Source organism: Rhinatrema bivittatum, chromosome 5 (assembly GCF_901001135.1).
Source record: "Rhinatrema bivittatum chromosome 5, aRhiBiv1.1, whole genome shotgun sequence".
Taxonomy (NCBI): domain Eukaryota; kingdom Metazoa; phylum Chordata; class Amphibia; order Gymnophiona; family Rhinatrematidae; genus Rhinatrema; species Rhinatrema bivittatum.
In genome coordinates, this window is record NC_042619.1 from 136,754,129 (window position 1) to 136,775,245 (window position 21,117).

Here is a 21,117-nt window from a genome sequence, read left to right on the forward strand (position 1 = left end):
AATAATCAAAGCCATTATTATTCACAGTTCTGTTGCTTGTAGTGCTGATCATGCTCATCTAACTCATCAAGTAATATTCTGATACTCATAGGCTTCAGAACTGGATGGGCCAGCATACTAATTAGCAGGGTCCCTGGTCTCCTGTTATTCTGTGACCGTGAGAAGGGCTGCACGTGCAGGTTCCCATCGGGCCAAGCAGCAGCAGCAGCCGCCTTATCATCAGTTGGCATGTCTCTCCCTCCTCCTCGCTGAATGCCTATCCAGGCCTACTAATCTAACTGCAGCAGCAGCTCCTCAGGGCCAGAGTATCGCAATGATGCACGTCCCACTACTGTGGTTATAAGCAGACACTCTGGCCCACATGCAGGGGCCAAGGAAGCAGCCTGAAGAACCACTGCTGTGGCTGTTAGATTAATAAGCACAGATTTTCAGCTGTTGGGGAGGAGGAGAAAATAAATAAATAAATAAATAAACAAATAAATAAATAAATAATGTTACAAATTTCTATATTGCCTAACAATTTCATTTCTGGTTTTACAGCCAGTCACTGTATATACTCAGAATTCATAAGATACACAGAATAAACATTACTGATATATATAATGTGGCACCTAAAAGTTAAGGTACTAGTCTCTCAGTCTTCACTTGAACAGGAATTTTATCTTTCAATCCCCCCCCCTTCCCAATATTTTACTACTTCATCTTTTCCCAAACACCATTAACTGGAATGTAGAGCTTATATCCCTTAATACTCAGGTACCAGGGAGTCTCCCCCAAATGCAAGCTCCCCTCTTCACCCAAGGACAGATAAATCACATACTCCCAGATTACTTACTCATCCTTCTAAACATCAGACTCCAAGTTGTGGGACATTAGTTCACCTCTCTAATACAGTACTTCTTCAATGCCATTCATAACAGAAAACTGATCTTTACTCTTCCATTATTTTTCATCTATCATCACCTCTTCTGGGACATAGAATGTATATCTGCAATATCCCTTTGGTTACTTACATCAGACCCCAAGGGTTACTCACACCACTATGACTTCAGGAGCCTCTTTTCCTTCATCCTGGGAATCTCACTTGGACAATGTGAGGAAATTCCTGGTCTCCTCCTCACTCTGGCTCATATTCTCCTCAGGGCTTCCCGGATCTTAGGGCTCCCCTTTATAGCCTCCTTCAGGTACTCTTTTACTATGTCCTCTCTCAAACGTTGTATTCCTCAGGGGAAAAGGAAACATCTCTCTTTCTAATCTACTCTCCCAGCCAGTTTCTCAGAGGGTGGAATCACTATCCCACTCCATGGCCTCAGGCCTTTTTTCTTGAGGGGGAAAGCCCCTGCAGGGCTCACTCCACACTAGGGAAGTCCCTGGGCCCCACCAGTCCACGGGTTTATTACTCCAGGGAAAACTACATCCTGGAGGTCCCTCTCAAACTCCAATCTAGAAAGGGCAAGCCCTGCTAAGATGACGCAGGCTTTATAAATCCCTGGAACAATCAAAACCTTGTATTACTTAAGGGGATACTACATCACCCAATTCAGAAACCTTTCCCTCTACAGGTACTGTTACCCAGCATTATACACAAGTACAATCCAGAGGTCATTCCTTAAAAATACTGATACAAAAATTCAACATTTTTCCAAAGCACATCAGACTATAGAAGTCAGTGGTCTTCCCCACCCAAAATATCTGGTAGTACAGTAAGTGAAAAAAAGGCACAAATTTAGAAGTCTCCTAACACATGGATGAGTGCCTTTTTCAAATAGCAGAAAAGCCTGTCAGCACTTTTCATTCACTGGATTTTATGACATTTATACTGTGAAAAAGAAAATAATTTTTGGCATACCAAGATTATTTGATGGTCTTTATAATCTTTGTTTCATTTATTTAGCTTGACAGATCTAGAGGGAATCTATGATTAAGATCACAATTGAATTGATGCATTGAGGCTGACAAGGCCAGGACTATGCAGTTAGAAATAAAGCTTTAACTTCCTCTATTCTTCTATATAATTAAATAATGCAGAAACCACTAAAGGCTGGGCATGCGATAGAGGGCTATGCAGCAAGCACGTAGAAATAAGTAAGGAATGACCAGTTAAAACCAGTAGTTGTTTACTTCTTCAAAACCATTAGGACTGCATAAGTTTAGCTGCATTTGTGATTAATGAATATTAATGAGCACAGTTCTGCAGTTCTTCTTTTTCTCAACAGCAATGACATAGTTCCTCTTTTTCTAGAGATATATAATGACTTATTATTTAATTAATTAGAGAGTACATAAATTGTCATTTTATAGGATTATTCTCAATGCTTCACCTTATATGTAAAATAGCAGAAGTGAGAAAGTGTATTAAAACTGGGTGGGGGGGGGGCGGGGTAGGCCAGGACAGCGCCATTGTTCGCTGTCCTGAAGACCCAGCTGTCGGCTTGGGAGCTGAAGTAAGTTGTGAAACATATGTAAAAAAAAGAAAAAGGCAGGGTTTGGGGGGTGGGGAGGAGAGGAGAGGAGAAGGGGAAGGGAGGTTAAGTAGGGGGGTAGGGAAGTTCTCTCCCAGTCCGCTCCTTATTGGAGCGGACTGGGAGGGAACTGGGAAAGGCTGGAATGAGTCACCGCATGGAAATTGCAATAATCCGCCCCCTTGCACGTGCTGCCCACACATATGTGCGCCTGCAAAGTGGAAAATCTACCCCGTATTGAATAAAGGGAAGTGGTTTGACTACTATGAGATGGACTGTCCGATTTAATTATTTTTACAGTCTTGTCAAGGGAAACAGGGAATCCACAAGCTGTAAAAATTTTCAGTTATTATTTAATGATGATATTGATTAATTTCATAACACTTTTCACAAAGTATTTTATGATTATTTTAATAGATAATATAATCAGACTAGGTGAAGCATTTTGTTCCTCATTAAATTAGTTTAATACACCAAAGAATTTTAGTTAACTAGATTGGGTTGCCATCTGGCTCCAGATTTTCAGGACATGTTGATCCGGTCCTGGTTTAAACTCCATTGTATGAAGGAAGATGTACTTCTGATTTTCTTATTGCATTTCTATAGAAAAGCAAGATTACAAATACCACTTAATGTAGTGAGGTAAAACCAGGACTGAATCACTCTGTCCTTAAAATGTGGAGCCAGTTGGCAACCATATTTTCAATTCTACCCCGCCAAGGCTGCAAATAGTCGCCTAGTTCTTATAGCATATCTATCTGATGAATAATCATTGTAGACATCCTGACCAAGAACCTCAATGAGATCAAAATAATAGGGGGATTCATCAAAATGCATTACAGTGTTAATGCATGCAATAACGCATGTGATAGATATTGCAACGCGCAGCGCGAATGCAAATTTTAGAAATGTATTCAAAGGGACAGGATTGGGGAGGGGTTTGGACGGGATCAATTAAAATGAGGGGCACTATTGCTCATGTTTAATGACGGAAATAACTACACCTTTTTCCTGGCATTAAGCTGTGTGATATGCCCAAAATGGCTAAAACACAATTTGCGATAAATATCACAAATTCTATTTCAGTCATTTTTGGCCATGGGGAGAGGTAAGAGGGAAAGTAGAGGAGAAGAGAGGAGGACGGAGAGAGAGAGACTCTGGGGTGGCACACATAGTAGTCAACTATTTATACTGCTATAGGAGGGCCAACTAGTAACTTGAGGTGAGGATTTTGTGGTGGTCTAGGGTTTTGGGGCCAGTTTTACATGCAGAGTGAGACGTACAAACAGCACAGTTGACCTCGGTGAAGATTTGATGTGATTTGGAGTGAGGAAAGTCACACAAAGAAGAGATTTCTACAATGTTCTCCCACCCTAGATTGATGGACTCTCTACTAGGGTACTATCAAGTTAGGGTGAGAGAACACTGAAGTACTTATCTTAGTCTGACCTTCCTCCCTCCAAATCACATCAAATCTTCACTGAGGTTACTGTGCTGTTCATATGACTCACTCTGCTTGTAAAACTGGCCCCAAAACCCTAGACCACCACCAAATCCTTGCCTCAAGTTACTAGCTGGCCCTCCTATAGTGGTATAAATAGTTGACTACTATGAAAGCCTTATAAAGAGGCTCAGGCTCGCTCTCTCTCTCTCTTACTCACTCATTTTGATGAATTTAGGCTCTAGTTTGTCACCTCTGCTTTAACTCTTTGATTTGTTGAACCTTACCTTGCTTTGCTATACTTGATCACATCTGATGTGAACTTCCTAGTTGTTAGGAATCTCGGCCGTGCTGGCCCGCGACCAAGTCCCCTCACCTGCGCCAGCCAGAGGCCTGGCACTGCTGCAGCCACTCCTGACCACCAACTGCGCCTGCAGCCTGCTCTTGTGGCGCCCTGAACGCCACCGACTCCAGCTCCTCGTGGTCTCCTCTCTAGGTGCGCGCACACCGAGTCATGGGATTTAAAGGACTAGCGGCGGGAAAGTTCCCCGCGGCCCGGGCTGATGATATCAGGCTAGGCGGGGTATTTAAACTCTGCCTCTCTGCTCCCTATTCGCCGCAGTAACGGGTCCTGTTCTGAAGAGGGTGAGTTGTCTGCATTCCTGATTCCTGCATTCCTGTCTCAGCCTTGCTTCGTTCCTGATCCCTGGTTCCAGTGTTCCTGTTCCTTCCTCCAGTCCCTGCCTTGCTCCTCGTTCCTTGGATTGCTTTCTCCATTCTGACTCCTTGCCTGGTACTTGACTCTGCTTGATCTCTGTCTGCCCTGACTCCTTGCCCAGTACTTGATGCTGCTTGACCGCCATAAGTCTCTACACCTGGAATCCCCCGACGCTGCCTCTCCTCGCCTACTGGTTCCACGCCTGGGAAGACCCGCACCTAAGTCTTGCTGGCCCCGGTACCCAAGGGCTCAACCTGCGGGGAATGAGGACTGGTAAAGGTGAAGGTCCTGTTGGGTCTTCTCTCCCAGAACCACCGCGGGGACCTCCAAGGCCACCCCCTGGAGGTAGCAACAATCTTGTCTCGGCTCAAGGGTCCACTTTTCCAACACTAGTTTTTTAAGTTGCAGCCTGTGTAAGGTAAAATTATTTTTTGGAACATTTCATGGAATAACTAATGTCTTTTTTCAAATAGTTTAAACATTTTATTTCTATGGCTAAGCATTAAGGTCTTTATTCTGCACAATTTATAGGTATTCAAAAAATTATAGACTGGAGTAAACCTTTCTGGGATAGAGCTAAATATATCCCCTAGCCAACTCTCATATCTTTTTCTTTTCACACCAAAAGAAAAGATATTGTGGATCAAATATTTCCAGGTCTTTGACTCTTTATGGAACTCAGAAGCTTTGCAGAATAGGAACCACTAGAAAAACCTCCAGGACAAAGTTGAAAAGCGTATCTTTTTTTAATGCCCTACATCAGTTTTATACAATATGTATCTACTTTAAATAAGCTTGTGCTTGAAAATTTGCCAAGAGATATTACATTGCTAAAGAATTCAAATTTAGATGTAAAAAGATTTTGCTTGCATAGGTAGAATTTTTTTCTTTTTCAGAAGATTCAGGAAATTAAAGCCTTGGGCTAAAGATGTGCTATTTCAACATTGTGAAAATAAACTGACTTGTAAATCTTTTGCACTTCTCTTGTCTGATCCCTAAATCTGCTCCTAATTCCCCTGAGGACCCTGGTCCCCAGAGTAGAAATCCAGTAAGCAGTGGCAAATGGAGTTAATGTGTGAAAGTAGAATTGCACCATCAAGATATCTGTCATTCCTAAAGGAAGGGCTGGATAAGAGGTAGGCAATTTGCGTGCCACAAACAGGATTGGCTTTCACGATACCTACAATGAATATGCATGAAATATATTTGTATAAACAGAGGCAGTGCATCAAAATCTCTCTCGTGTATATTCATTGCTGGCCCCTCTGCTCAATCTCTTTAGATCAGCTAGTGGTCTATTCTCTTTCATTGTTGGAAGGATACTAGTCAGTGCTTCCTGAATCACTGTGTTTACAGTTACTAAGGAGTTAGAGGGAGAGGATGATCCCATGGAGGATAAAAGTCCTCTGCCCAGTAGCAACCTCCCTGTAACCAGACCCTCAGAGCACGCTGTGCTCATTTGTTGTGAAAGTAGAGCTAAGCTGCAGTGCAGAAGCAAGAGAGCCTAGCCAATGGAGCAGTAGACGCAGCTGCCATATTCTCTTTTCCCAGTTGGGAGGAGCTGAGCCTGCGCTGCCCCAGCTGGCATGTGGTTCAGAAGAGAGGCAGAACAGAACCTTTACTGCTACTGAGCCAGAGAAATGCGTTTGTCTTTCCTGCTTTCCTTTCTTATGCAGTGGCGCTTTTCAGCAAAAGTGGAAAAGTGTGGGAAAAGCAGGGTAGAAGGCAATGGAAGCAAGAGGAAGGAGATAGAGAGGGCAGATAGCACGACCTATTTTGTAGCCCACCAGCCACCACTGCCAATAAGTCTGTGGAGACAGTAATTTCTTCAAATCATTACCTCTTTAAGAAAAAGATATATTTTTCAAAATCTTTGTACCTAAAATTTAGATAAATCACACAAATGCTTATCATTAAAATGTCTGTACACAGTGGGGCGGATTTTCAGAGCCCTGCTCGCGTAAATCCGCCCAAAACCGGGCGGATTTACGCGAGCAGGGCCCTGCGCGCCGGTAAGCCTATTTTACATAGGCCTACCGGCGCGCGCAGAGCCCCGGGACTCGCGTAAGTCCCGGGGTTTTCGGAGGGGGCGTGTCGGGGGGCGGTCCCGGTCGTCGCGGCGTTTTCGGGGCGTGTCGGCAGCGTTTTGGGGGCGGGTACGGGGGCGTGGCTACGGCCCGGGGCGGTCCAGGGGCGTGGCCGCGCCCTCCGTACCCGCCCCCAGGTCGCGGCCCGGCGCGCAGGAGGCCCGCTGGCGCGCGGGGATTTACGCCTCCCTCTGGGAGGCGTAAATCCCCCAACAAAGGTAAGGGGGGGGGGGTATAGACAGGGCCGGGCGGGTGGGTTAGGTAGAGGAAGGGAGGGGAAGGTGAGGGGAGGGTGTTAGAGGATTCCCTCCGAGGCCGCTCCGATTTCGGAGCGGCCTCGGAGGGAACGGGGGTAGGCTGTGCGGCTCGGTGCGCGCCGGCTATACAAAATCCATAGCCTTGCGTGCGCCGATCCAGGTTTTTTAGTAGATACACGCGGCTCCGCGCGTATCTACTAAAATCCAGCGTACTTTTGTTTGCGCCTGGAGCGCAAACAAAAGTAGGCTATTCGCGCTCCTTTTAAAATCCGCCTCAGTATATTTATTTTCTTTGTTCCTTACATGTCTAAGAGGTTCCAGGATCACTAGTTTGGGCCAAATTTACATTTCAGGTAAAAGCAGGGCAAAATGCTAAAAGCCTTCAAGTCAATTTGCTTGCCTAGCTTTGAAATAGCATATCTTTAGCCTAAGAATTTACTTTCCTGCAACTTCTAGAAGGGATAAAAAAAAAAAACCCTTTTGAAAAAAATATGAAATCAAAATGTTCTTCAAAAACAGCCATAGGACTTGCCTGAAAATGATACAGAATTGAGTGAGTTTCATTGTAGTTCTTGAACATGTTTGTGATTATGTTATTTCTTTCAGTTGAATTTTTACTTTCCAGAAGTTGTAGAAAATGAAAATCTTAGGCAAAACATGACTCCTTAAAAATATACAAGCAAATGGCCTTGTAGGATTCTTGCCCTACATTTTTCTTCTAAGTTTGCTTGGAAGATCTGTTCCAAAGAATTCCAGATATGGAGATTATTCAGAATCAAATTTTCCAAGACATAAGTCCTTAAATTAGAAAAATAAACACTCCTCACATAAGCATATTCTGCTTTTATAGAGGCAAAACTGCATAGTAAACCATGATAATCTGAGTACTATTTCTTACTGAACTGATATTGTGGCAAACTCACTCATTCTTTGACAGTCGTGAAACTCACTTGCACAAGACTATGGGCATGGGCATGCTCCAAAACTGTGGAACAAGTTACTGCATCCCCTTCACCTTGAAGGAAGCTACCTTACTTTCAGAAAACTAGTCAAGGCATGGCTATTCACCCAAGCCTTCTCATAGACATTGTCAAAAACTATGCGCCTTATAAGGACAAACAGATTTCTTATCACAAGACCACTTCATCAAGCCCTAAGGGCTTTCCTATTCTGATGTTTGCATTTAACATCTCTTTTCTTCTATACTGGGTCATGCATTATACTACCATTTATGCTATAATTGTAATTCACTTAATATTTAATGCATCTAGCAAACAGCTTCCTAAGACAAGCGTTGCTACATACCATGCAGCCACAATAAATAAAAATATTCAACCTCATATCTCTTCAGTGATCGTTAATCCTGCAATGATGGTAAACTATGATTCTTTTGTAATTGCAATTAACTTTGATTGCAATCTGCCTTGTGACCATTCTTTTGGTAAAATGTCAGAATAGTAAAAGCCTATAAATGATTACATTCTTTCATCTGCCATTAACAAGCACAACAATGTTTTGAAGCCTTTTGGCTTTTAAAAGCTGCACTCACCTAATTCTATAGAGATCATAAAAGTCTTGAGAATCTGGAGGATTATAGATGCATTAAGAAATATGTTTTTACTTTCAGGTATTAAAGTACTTCGATGGGATACTTTCACAATTCTAGAACTCTTGAGAAAATGTTATGCACTGATGGATAATTAGCTCCAGGAATGCTATCCTGGTCAACAGTCCAGTTCATCCATCTGATGATCAGGAGGGGAGGAGTAGCAATTATCCACTGCCAGATGTGCTTGTGCTTGGCTCACAAACTTCGGGAAACAAACTAATAGAGCAAAAACTAGAAGCTTAGGACTAATAAAAGCTGTACATACATTATAAATGCTGGACCCATATGGTGTATTTAGTATGATGGAAAGGAGTAAACCTCAGACCCTCCTTAAAAGATTGGGACCAGGCATTTAGCCTGGTCCACCCTAAAGACACTGACAGCACAGCAGGCAATCCTCAGTGCAGGGCATTTCCCCTGGGGATAGGAATATAATGACAGGCCCCAGAGGAAACAGGGTGGCCTTAGACCAGAGGAGACAGGTGTTTGTTAGAACTGTGACCTTTTGTTGCCAGCCCTGCTGAAGGTAAGCAGGTTTTGTTGTCTGTCTGAATGATAAAGTATTTTTGTGGAGAAAGTCAGAATCCAAACTGCCCTATCTTCTAGCAGCCTAAGACTGCTTGTGCTGTGCCACACATGAGTTAGTATAACTGAATCTGCACGTACAATGCTGAAGACATTTAGTAAATCAGGATGGGAAAATGGGCTGATAATTGTTCAGGCAAGATGCTAATCAGTTATTCTAAGTCAATATGAGTTAGAATGTCCCAGCATACTTTCAAATAGCTTAAGAAACTGTTTTAGCCTAAGCAAGTTATATTGTCTGAATAACTGCCCAATAAAAATTAAACAGGTATTCTAGGTACAATAAATATATGCATGCACTCCACAGTTAGTAAGCCAATATTAGTAAACATATTTGATAGCAGATATCAACACTGAACAGTGTTTCCTGTGAATCCGTTGTTCATTCTCTGCTGCCTTTCCAAAATCCCAAACTTTTCTGGTCCCTCTTAATTAATGTCTATACCAATAGATATTGTATCTGTATCCCCCATTATGTGGGAGTATTATGGTTTATTTGTCATTGAGAGGCTTTTCTCCTGTCATCACTGCTTAGCATCTCCATTTTAGTTTGATTCTGTAAACAGGATCAAAGATAGCGTGTAACCTATTTTCCTCATCATTTCCACATTTCTGTCATCTTGTTCTCTCCTTACCCACAGCAAAAACTGAAAATATCTCACAGTACTTGATAACTAGCTGCAGCATTCTATGTGGTAGATGACACACTGGAGCACATTTTCCTACCAATTAAGCTTTTCCTAGGACAGAAAGTACAATTTTGTTTTCTTGATTGCGGTCAAAAATTGTCATGAATTTGCTTTGTATTGCCGGGAACATTTTATGCAGCTTGAAATAATTTTTCCTTTAAACACGGCTGTATATCTTGTGTCAAGAAGGGAAGGCTTACACATAGGGAGGAAATCTTTCAAATTACTGCGCATTAGAGGAGTGAATCAGAACCGGAATCGGTTCCGATTCCGATTCACATTGTTAATTTTTTTTGTGCGGCCCGATTGCGGTTTTGTTTATCGGCTGCGCCTGAGCCGATAAACAAAAAAACCCACCCGACCCTTTAAAACTGTTCCCTTAGCTTTCCCCACCCTCCCGAACCCCCCCCCCAAAACATTTTACAAGTATCTGGTGGTCCAGTGGAAGTCCCGGGAGCGATCTCCCGCTCTCGGGGCCGTCGGCTGCCACTAATAAAAATGGCGCCGATGGTCCTTTACCCTTACCATGTGACAGGGTATCCATGCCATTGGCCAGGCCCTGTCACAGAGGAGTAATGGACGGCCGGCGCCATCTTTAAAAAAGTGTGGGCCATCCAGTGCTCCTACCATGTGACAGGGGCAGGCCAATGGCACGAATACCCTGTCACATGGTAAGGGCAAAGGGCCATCGGCGCCATTTTGATTAGTGGCAGCCGACGGCCCGAGAGCGGAGATGGCTCCCGGGACCCCCACTGGACCACCAGGTACTTGTAAAAGGTTTTGGGGGGTTCGGGAGGGCGGGGGAAGCTAAGGGAACAGTTTTAAAGGGTCGGGGTGGGTTTAGGGATTGTTTTGGTGTGCCGTTTTTCCCACCCTCCCCCAAAATGAGAAGAGAACCCCAGGAACAAAATCATGGGGTTCTCTTATCGGGAGCCCCTGATTTCTGACGATTTTGAAAATATCGTCTGATATTTTCAATCGTCCGAAGCCGGATTCACATCCCTACTGCGCATGGCCCTATAGACACTTAGACATGGTGCCATGCTGGACTACCTGTATGTTATATTCTGCATGTGAATGCCTGCATGGGTTATAAAATACATGTAACTTTTATAGAAAGCATACGCACGTATGTTAGTTACGTGCACAAGACCTTGGAGCATAAGTGGACTCATACCTGCATACGTTTTCATAAAATTGTGAATGCATGTGTGTCAATTTTTCTGAATGCACGAACTTCCAGTTCTTCTGGGCAGGCTCATTCCAAGATGGGCCCCCAGCATCCCGGCTGAATTTCACTACCAAGGATGCGTCATGACTGGCATCCCTGGGGGTGAGGAATGAACAATTTCTTTTTTCTATCAAGGGAATCAGAAGGAATAATACAGAGCTGAAACGGGTCTCTGGACAGAATTTAAAAGAGGACCATTTTACCCACTCCTGGCCAAGAGGGCCAGATTCTCAATGACATTTCAGTTGCTGTGGAGGAAGTCTGTGTCCTGAGGGCCAACTTTAGGAGAGGATAGTTGTTACGTTCTCCTTCTCCAAAGGGGAGGAAATAGCAATCTGTTATGCTCGCCTCCTCCAGAGGGGAAGAGTTAGCAATCTGCTGTCACTCACTCCTCCAGGAGGGCGGAGTTGGCAAGCTGTTCTGCTGTACTCCTGAAAGGGGAAGGAGTAGCGATATGACATGACCTGCTCCTCCAGAGGGGAGGAGTTAGCTATCTGTAGATCTGTTAGCGAACTGCTGTTAGATGCTCCTGTAAGGAAAGGAAGTAGCAAGCTGTTACCAATCTGCTAAGGAGTAGCAATCTGTTATGGATCAACTCTCCAAGGAAGAGGCGTTGGCAATAGGTATATAGTACTTCGCTACTGAGATAGCAATCTATTATGCCCCCCGCTATGGAGTAGCAATCTGTATATATATTTAAACTGCTGGCAAGTCTCAGAGAACGAGGAGTAGCTGTCGATATAATATTTCTGTGAGCGGAGTCAGTGGTCTGTAGTGTTTGGCTCCCACAAGGTGACAATAGTGAAAGGAATGACCACTTGGAGGAAATGGTGAATCTCTGGGCCTATGGCAGATGACAGCACCCCCAGGAGGAGATCCTGAGAGGAACCACCGGCTAAGCTAGAATATGAGATAAACACAATAGTTCTTTATTAGACTGGAAGCTGGACCACCAGGGGTGGAGGTAGTGAGTCGCTGTGTCTGGCAAGGCTGAAGTCCTTTTGATACTGGAATATAATCTCTGGGTCACTGAGCTGTTGAGAGAGACTAGAAGTAGTGAGTAGACAATGTATACTGGATATAAGATGGTACACTCACAATAGTAGATGTCTGCAATGGTCTCTATGCCACAGAGAATCTTCAGTACATTCAGGAGCAGGAGCCGTAGGCGAGCACTGGTTTCCACAAACAGTCTGTAATAAGAACTCACAATTGCTGTATATGAAATGGCTTCTAGAGTAGAAGAGCATCTGTATAAGATTCTAGGAAAATGGGCCCTCATGGAACAAGTACCGGTTCCTATCTGTAATCTTGCCAATGTAACTCTTGATCTCTGTACCTGCAATAATGTATTGGACGGAAGGGAGTCTTCAGAGCAATAGGAATGTAGGCCCTCGTGGAGCAAGTACCGATTCCTATGTAATAGAACTCACTGTGTTCACGTCCGCGATCGCTTCCAGGAAATGAGGAGTCTTCCGAGTGTTCTGGCAATCTGAAATCAGGAAGAGAGAGTGGAGCCCCCATGGAGCGGGTGCTCCTGGAAAGTTTGAAAAAGCCGAGCAGTGGGGACGGGTTCTCTGGCTGACTCGGATCATTGTTGCAAGTATCGTGGACTGCCGTCTTTGTTTGCTAACTCGTTAGAGGTTAGCAAATAATGACCTTTTAAAGTGCAAATGGATGATGTCACTATGGGGGGACGCCCCCGAGGTTCGCGCCCTTGCTGGTACAAAGTCTGGAGTGCGCGCGCCCTTACGTCATCGGAACATGGTGGATCCGTAGCATCAGGCCAGCCCGGGGGAACCGGGACCAAGAGGCGGAGAGAAGCCATGGCTGCACTGTCCGTCAGAGCCGAAGGGAGTCGCATCCCAGGTAGAGAGGGTGGAGCGAGGGGTGAGAAGAGGCATGAACGCAACAATAGTGAAGTCTTGGAGTTACTCACCCACACTCAAGGGCTAAACAACAGTTCTTGAGCTGATGGAAATGAGGCAACTACCACAGCCACCAGCCCCCTAGCCCTCTCAGGACCGAGCATCTTGTTGTTCCTGGGCCTTTTTGTTTATTTTTGTAAATAGTTTACTCCCTAGCTTTTCCCACCCCTTTCTGAATTTTGTTTTCTAATTGTAAATTGTTTAAACGTTTTAAAACATTTTTCAATTTATTATAAAAGTTAATGTTTATTATTATAATTTCAGTGTGTGACCTTTATTAGATGCACCTTTAGTAAATGTCTACCCAGAGTAAAACCCTTTGGCAATTACTCTTTCACCCACACATCGCCATACATATAGCTTGCCATGCAGGTCTGTCCAGTAATTTTTATCTTCCTCTCATCTACCCTTGCAGCTGCCTATCTGTAACTTTGGGTGTGCAATCTACCCTTGCAGCTGCCTATCTGTAACTTTGGGTGTGCAATCTATACTTATCTACCCTTGCAGCTGCCTATCTGTAACTTTGGGTGTGCAATCTATACTTAGCTCCCTTGAATGACCAAACTGTAAGAGACACAACACTTCAGAAGCTGGTCTACATTTACCACCAGGGGTGGATTGGCCTCTTGGGGGATCAGGCATTCCTCGGTGGGCTGGTCGAATTGATCACCTGCTAATGGTAGTGTGACCTCTATTGTGTCTCCATGGTCTGGTGAATGGCCAGAGGAGCCAGTGCTGGAATCTGGCCAGTGGGACCCAAACTGGAGAAGAGAGGCTGCAGACCATCGCCAGAGCTCAGGCTGGTGGCGGCCAAAGAAGAAAAGGAGAGGCTGCGGGTTGCCATCAGAGCCCAGGCCAGCAGCAGCCAAAGAAGAAAATGACAGGATGTGGGCCACCACTGGAGACCAGGCTGGCGGCAGACAAAAAAGAAAAAGATAGACTGTGAGCTATCATAGGAGCCTAGGTCGGAGGCGGCTAAAATAGAAAAATAGGGTGCGGGCCACTGCCAGACCTCAGACCTAAGAAAAAATAGAGAGGCTGTGGGCCATAGGCTGCTGTCAGAGCCCAGGCTGACAGAAGCCAAAGAATAAACTGAGAGAGGCTGTGGACTGCCGCTAGAACCCAGGCTGGCAGCGGCCAAAGAATAAAGAGTAGCTACGGGTCACTGTTGACCAAATAATATCAGAGAGGCTGTGGGTGCTGCCAGATCCCAGGCCGGTGACGGCAAAAGAAGAAAATTAGAGAGTCGGGCAGTGGATGAAGAAAAATAGGTGTGGTGTATATGTGAGAAGGAACCTGCTTTTGTGTGTGTGTATGTGTATATGAGGAGGAACCTGCTTGTGTATGTGTGTGAAGGAACCTGCTTGGGTATATGTATGTATAAGAGTGAGAAGAAGCCTGCTTGTGTGTGTGTTTGTGTTGTGTATGTGAGAGTGAGAAGGAACCTGCTTGTGTGTGTGTGTGTGTGAGAGTGGGAAGGAGCTGTTAATGTTAACTATAATGTTGCCCCAATTTTTCACGAATTTTTCACCATTAAAATATTTGAATCTTTATTATATTCTGAAACAACTGGAATCTTTCATTGAACACGCTTTTGTAGATGCCCATCAATATTGGTTAAGAACTGCCCACAACTCAGAGACACTTTTGTTGTCTGTCTTTGACACCTTTCATCCAGGATTTAACCAGGGACAAGAGCACTTCTTAGTGCTTCTTGACTTAACAGCAACATCTGATACCATTGACCATAGGCTGCTGCTGAGTTGATTAAAGCAGGTAAGGATCTATGAAACTGTTTACAACTGGTTTGAGTCTTTTTTATCTGAGCAAACACAGAAGATAGTTTGGAATGGCATCAAATCTTCTCTTTTTCCTCTCAATACTAGGGCACCCCAAGGCTTTGCCTTATCTGCAATGCTTTTTAATTCATACATCTCCCTGATTTGTGAGGTTCTAGTGACATCGGCTTCCATCTTTATGCTGACAATGTTCAGTTGACTCCAATCTCAAAAGAATGGCTGAATGCATTTGTACTGTAAAAGAAAGGCTTTTTCAAAGTAAGTTAGTACTGAACCTAGCTAAAATTAAAATTGTATGCCTAGCAAGATGCCCATCACCGACTGTCCCTGACCTTGTGATGATAGAAAATGTTTCTAACCCGATTGTTGCCTGAGTTCATAATTTAGGTATAATCATGGATACCAAACTGAGTCTACATCCATCAGTCAATAAAGTTGTTAAGGGTGCTTTTCACAAACTACGACTCTTGAGGTGACTTCACCCTTTCTTGAGCACCTCCGACCTAAAAGTGCCCTTCACATATTAGTGTTATCCTCTTTTGACTATCGCAACTCCATCTATTTAGGTCTCTCCCTACCTTATATGACATTACAGCTTGTCCAGAATGCTGCAGACCTCATCATCTATAGTACCCCTTTAAGGCAACAAATTACCCCTACATTGATGGAGTTGGACTGGCTAACAATTGTTTGGAGGATAAAATTTAAAATTTTACTATTAGTTTTTAAATGATTAAATGGGTTAACTCCTCCTTCTATTAATGCTTCCTTGAAAATCTACAAACCAACTATAAGCCTTAGATCAGACTCTCAGGAGCTATTATGTGTGCCTTCTTTTAAGCAAATTAGATTTGATGAAAGTTTGAGAACGCCTGTTTACGCTCAAAGCCTGGCATGTTGGATCATGCTTCCTGGTAACATGAAGTCTGAAACGTCTCTTTTAAAGTTTAGGAGTCTAGTTAAAACATACTTAATTTAGCAGGCCTATGGCTCATGGTAATGATTGGTGGTGAAAGTGTTAAGATACAACAAGCATAGATGTTGGAGAAGATTCAATAAGCAAACATCATCACTACATATGAGCAAAGTTTTCAGCCTTCTTATAAAACTACATGATTGTAGTGGTCTGCATAGTCAATTGAATATGAACTGTTTTTATTGTGCATAAGAAAACTTTTAAAAAAATTATTTTGAGGATGGAAGATTATTCTTTTGGACTTAAACTGGTACATGATTATATGAAGTCGTGGCAGTTCACTCACTTGAGGCTGTCAGCCTGCTTGAGTGTGATAAGTACAGGTGCTTTATGACACCAGCAATATTTGAATAAATTGACACACTAATCCTTATTCTTTTGGTGATATTTTTGGTAAAAAAAAACAAAACCCAGCATCGCAGGCCTCCAAGCCCAATTTCCACCCCACCAATTCTAATAATAACCTCCCCAGCAGGCTAGGACCCCCTCAAATGCCACTAGATACTTTCTCGATGTTTGCCTTGATCTGCCAGCAGGCTCTGTTGCAGTGAACATCTACAGTGGTCTGTGGGTTACCTAGCAGGATTACAAGCCAATTTTTGGGTGGATATCTTCTATCACCTGTAGGGAAGATCACAGAGAAGAGTTATATATCCTTTAGTGGTGGGCAGCAGGGCAGTTCACTGGTTGATGCTGGAGTGGTCCTCCTGGGCCAGTACTTTTACTCCATGTAGACATGATGGAAACCAAAAGAAGAGGTTAAATACTATATAGTGGAAGTAATAAGTGCATTCCTACCTAGAAGTCAGCCCTCAGTGATGTGCCATTCCAGGACGTGGACATGAATTCCTGACTATAAGAGAATGTAGGCATCATGACTGGATTTTAGCCACAATATGTATGATTATCCCCTTAGCATCGCAGACCACCTGCATATTGAGGGAGTGGAAGCCCTTGTGGTGGTTGTAAATCAATTTGTTGGCTCCTGTTGCCCTTATAGGGACATGAGTACAATCAATAGTCCCCAAGACAAAGGAGAGGCATACAATGTGGCTGAAATCTGTCATTATTTGTTGTTCTTGCTGTCTTCTCTGAGAGAAAGATATATATCGTGCTATATTTTCCTGAAAAACACAGCCAGGAACTGCTTGATACATGTGGAGGAGGCATTCTGGCTTATTCCAATTGTGACGCCTAGAGGTGTCTGGAAGGTGCCAGTTTCCAAAAACTAGGGGCGTTCAGAGGAAAAAAAATATGTTTCTGTTTTCAGTTAGTTTTCGGGAAGAATTTTTCCCATGAATCTTGCTTCGTGGAATGTTTGATATTTTTCATTCGTGAGAAAAATACAAATCAAACATTAATAAAAGACAAAAAACAAAAACAGGGCTTCCCACCCACCTGAAGCCTCGGCCTTGCATACTCGCCGCAAACTCAGCTTTAGCCTACACAAGGCCGAGGTCGAGGCCCAACACCACAGTCTGGAAACAGGGACCTGATGCTGGGTCCTTGATCTGGACCCAGGTCTGATGCCAGGGCCTGACCTGGAAGCTGGATCCTGATACCTGGGCCTTGGCCTAGGCCAGGGTCCAACTCCAGGCCCGATGCCATGGCCTAACCCAGAGGCCGGGACCTGATGCATAAACTTGAACTTGGTGCATAAATGAGCAGTAATAAATCTGTTTGTGCAGTGTTGTTCATGTTCGCACATAAGTTGCTTTTAAAATAACTCATTAGACACACCCCGAGACGCACCTATTACTTCCACGTTTTTTGTACATACTTTTATTCACGAAGGTGCATATATGCTCATATGTGACCTGTATAGAAAATATGGAAAATGTGCAGATGCTTCACGTACACACGTATATGCTAATATTTTCATGCATAACCTTTTGAAAATTCACCTCTTAGGCTCTACTTTCTATATTCTCTAATGTGCACTATATTTAAACATGTCATCTAGTTCCCTGAATACATCTATAGTGCAAAATTTAGAATTTGAAAAATCATGTTGAGGAGAAATCCTCTATGGGACAGAAAAAACTATATATGCTTATCAAAATGCATCGCTTTCAACTTATGAACATCTTTTAAATGTAGTAAAGTCATCAGGTGGATGTCAGTCCTCACATAGCTAGCCAAACATAGCAAACGAAGATGTGAGGAGTAGTTTTAAATCCAAGCTATTTCTTTATTTCAGTATTGCATACCACTCTGCAGTCATCTATGCTTACTCCCTCCCAAAGAAGCTGACAGGCAAAACATGGCCGTGTCGGGGGACCACAGAGTTTGAAACTTTGATTTGACACAGTAATAATATCGTTGGAATTTGTTTATTGATTTATCAATAAATGTGCAAAACTGAAATAAAGAAACTATGATCTTCAAATAATATTTGTGCACTTGGAATTTCAACCTGATAGTTTGGGTTTAAAACTACTCTGAACATCTTTTAAAACAATTCTTCTCTTTCTAAGGCAAATATAACATTTCTGTTGCAGACCCTTATCGCTTCTATGTTTAGAATATGCTCAGTTGCTTCTAAATGCTTTCTTGTTTTTCTCTTCTTTACAGCTTTGCCTGAACTCTGCAAATCTTGCATCTCGCGCCGCCTTTGCTAACATTTCTCCATTACGCACCTCAGGTCCCTGGCTAGCCTACCTCTCAGGAATTCAGTGCACACTCTTTATATGTACTTATTCTTCATGTCAAAAACCTGTACAGCAGAACCTTCGAGTTATTTAAACCCCTACTTCATTTCCTGTCCCTTACACTCCATATCTCAGTGCCTCTCTGTTTCCTTATGTCTCTTCCCATTTAATTTCCTTTAACTTGCCTATCCTGTTAGTTTGGAAGAAACTCCCTTTATCTATTCATTCTTCTTGTATATCTCAATTAAGATCCCTTTTGTTTACCAGTCTGTTTTATTTATCATTCCTGGATTGCCTCCCTCAGTTACCTCTGTCATCATCATTGATTACTATGTAAGCCATTCTCTCTAGTTTTGTTGATGTGGTCTTTATTACTGGTTTTATGGATTTATCATTGTACCTTACTGAAAAGCAGTACATAAAATACCTAAATTATGGATCACACTTATTATTGGTATAAAAATGTAGTTTGACTGCTTCATGCTAGAGTAATACTGCTTCAAAATTCAACATATTATTTGCATTTTTTGATTAGGCAGACTATCTGTCATTATAGATATTTAATAGCAGTAGCTGTTCTTTTGCAGACTTGCTTTTTTTTTTTTTAACTATTTATTTAAAACAAGCAGACAAAGCAGATTGCACTATAAACAATATCATCCTGGTGAACATAGTAATAGTTTTTGATCCATAGTAATATAGTAACATAATAATGACGGCAAATAAAGACCAAATGGTCCATCTAGTCTGCCCAGCAATTTGCTTATGGTTATAACTGCAGCTCTGTGCAGGTTATACTAATATGTTCTGTTAAGGGTAGTAAATGCAGCTCCATGCAGATTACCCCCATGTGTTCTGTTAAGGGTAGTAACTGCCGCTCCATGCAAGTTATCACCATGCAGATATGTTATATCATCCCTTTTTTAAAGACTTTAGGGTTTTGCAGTGTTTGTCCAGTGACCTTTTCAATTCATTAGCTTTTCTCATCTGCACCATCTCTTCTGGGAGAGCATTCTAGGCATCCACCATTCTTTCCGTGAAGAAATATTTCCTAATATTGGTTCTGAGTCGACCCCTTAAGTTTGATATCATGACCCCTAATTCTACTGTTTCCTTTCTAGCAGAAAAGATTTGAAATGTGTATGTTGTTACTGCCTGTCAGGTATCTGAAGGTCTGTACCCTATCTCCCCTGCACTCCTCTCTCTCCTCCAGGTTATACTTATTTAGATCCTTCAGTCTCTCCTGAAATATACCCCACACCATTTTGGTCACCTTCCTCTGGATCATTTCCATCCTGTTGTTATTCTTTTGGAGATACGGTCTCCAGAACTGAACATAGTACTAGCAACAGTAACAAGGGATAGACTTAGTTTTTCGGAACTTGCCAGGTTCTTATGGCCTGGATTAGCCACTGTTGGAGACAGGATGCTGGGCTTGATGGACCCTTGGTCTGACCCAGTATGGCATATTCTTATGTTCTTAAGACTACCTTGCTCATTCTCGTGCCCTGTTGGACTTTCTTGTTTCCTTTTACCTGTCTAGCCAAGTCCTGTCCTTGTCCAGTCCTGTCCTTGCCCAGCTCTGTTCTTGTCTGGTCCTTGCCCAGCCCAGTCCAGTTTAGACTCTTGTATATTTCCCAGACCTTGCCCTTGTCCTTTGCCTCAGATCTAGTCCCAGCTTGTGCTTTGTATCCAGTCCTCAGCCAGTATATGTATCCAGCCTTCAGCCAGTACCTGTATCTAGTCCTTAGCCAGTACCTTTATCCAGCTTCCAGCCTGTGCCTGCCCTCAGCTTCCAGCCTATCTCACCTTATCCAGCCTGCCTCGCGCATCATCCAGCTTGCCTTGCCCAGCCTGCCCTGCCTTGTCCAGCCTGTGCCTGACCTCAGCTCCCAGCCTGTACCTAGCTTCCATTCCGTTCCCTGATGTTATACAGAAAACAAGTCCTACTATGCCCCCAGAACCCAAGGGCTCAACCTGTGGGGGAACGGGTTGGATAGGCAGGAGACCAGCTCTAGTCCTGCCCTGCAGCCCTGTACTGCTTCTGTGGGAGTTGACTCCCTGACTCCAGCCTGTCAATCCGTGACACTATTGAAGCAACAAACCTATCAATTGGAGAGGAAATGGCATAGGGGCAAGTCAGAGGTTAACCAGCAATTATATAAGGTACAATTATGGTCATATAAGGAGATGATTAAAGAAGCCAAGTGGCAATATATTATCAAAGAGCTAGATTCCACAGATTGTTGAGTAAAAATGCTATTATTTTATTTATGTATTTATTTATTTAACGTCTCTTCTATACCGATAGCCGTTCACACATCGTATCGGTTTACATCAAACAAATAACTTTTGGGCAGGGCCCTTACAAGTAACAGTTGAAGATAATTAGTAAATGACAAAGTAACTAAAATAGGGGTATAATATGCAATTACAGTAACAGTAACTATTGTTGAGACTGGGTAGCAGAAACAAGAAGTGTATTAGAACCCAAGCATAGAACCCAAGGTAGTTTGGGTTCTATGCTGGTCATGCATGGAACTCAAACTACCTACTAATATCAGAAGGCAGGTGGATGGGGAGGAGATGATTTATTAATTTTTCTCAACCTGTCTAACGCATTTGATATATTGGATCATGGGCTATTTTTAGATTATTTGGCTGAAAGTGGGTTAGGAGGGGGT

At 43.1% G+C, this 21,117-nt stretch overlaps 1 long non-coding RNA gene across 1 annotated transcript in view; it reads left to right on the forward strand.

Annotated features, from left to right (window-relative positions):
* Positions 1 to 9,006: 9,006 nt before the first annotated feature.
* Positions 9,007 to 21,117, forward strand: part of LOC115091522 — an 80,858-nt gene continuing 68,747 nt past the window's right edge. Inside the window, exon 1 of the long non-coding RNA XR_003856745.1 lies at positions 9,007 to 9,100. This is a non-coding gene — a long non-coding RNA (uncharacterized LOC115091522). The remainder of the gene's footprint in view (positions 9,101 to 21,117) is intronic.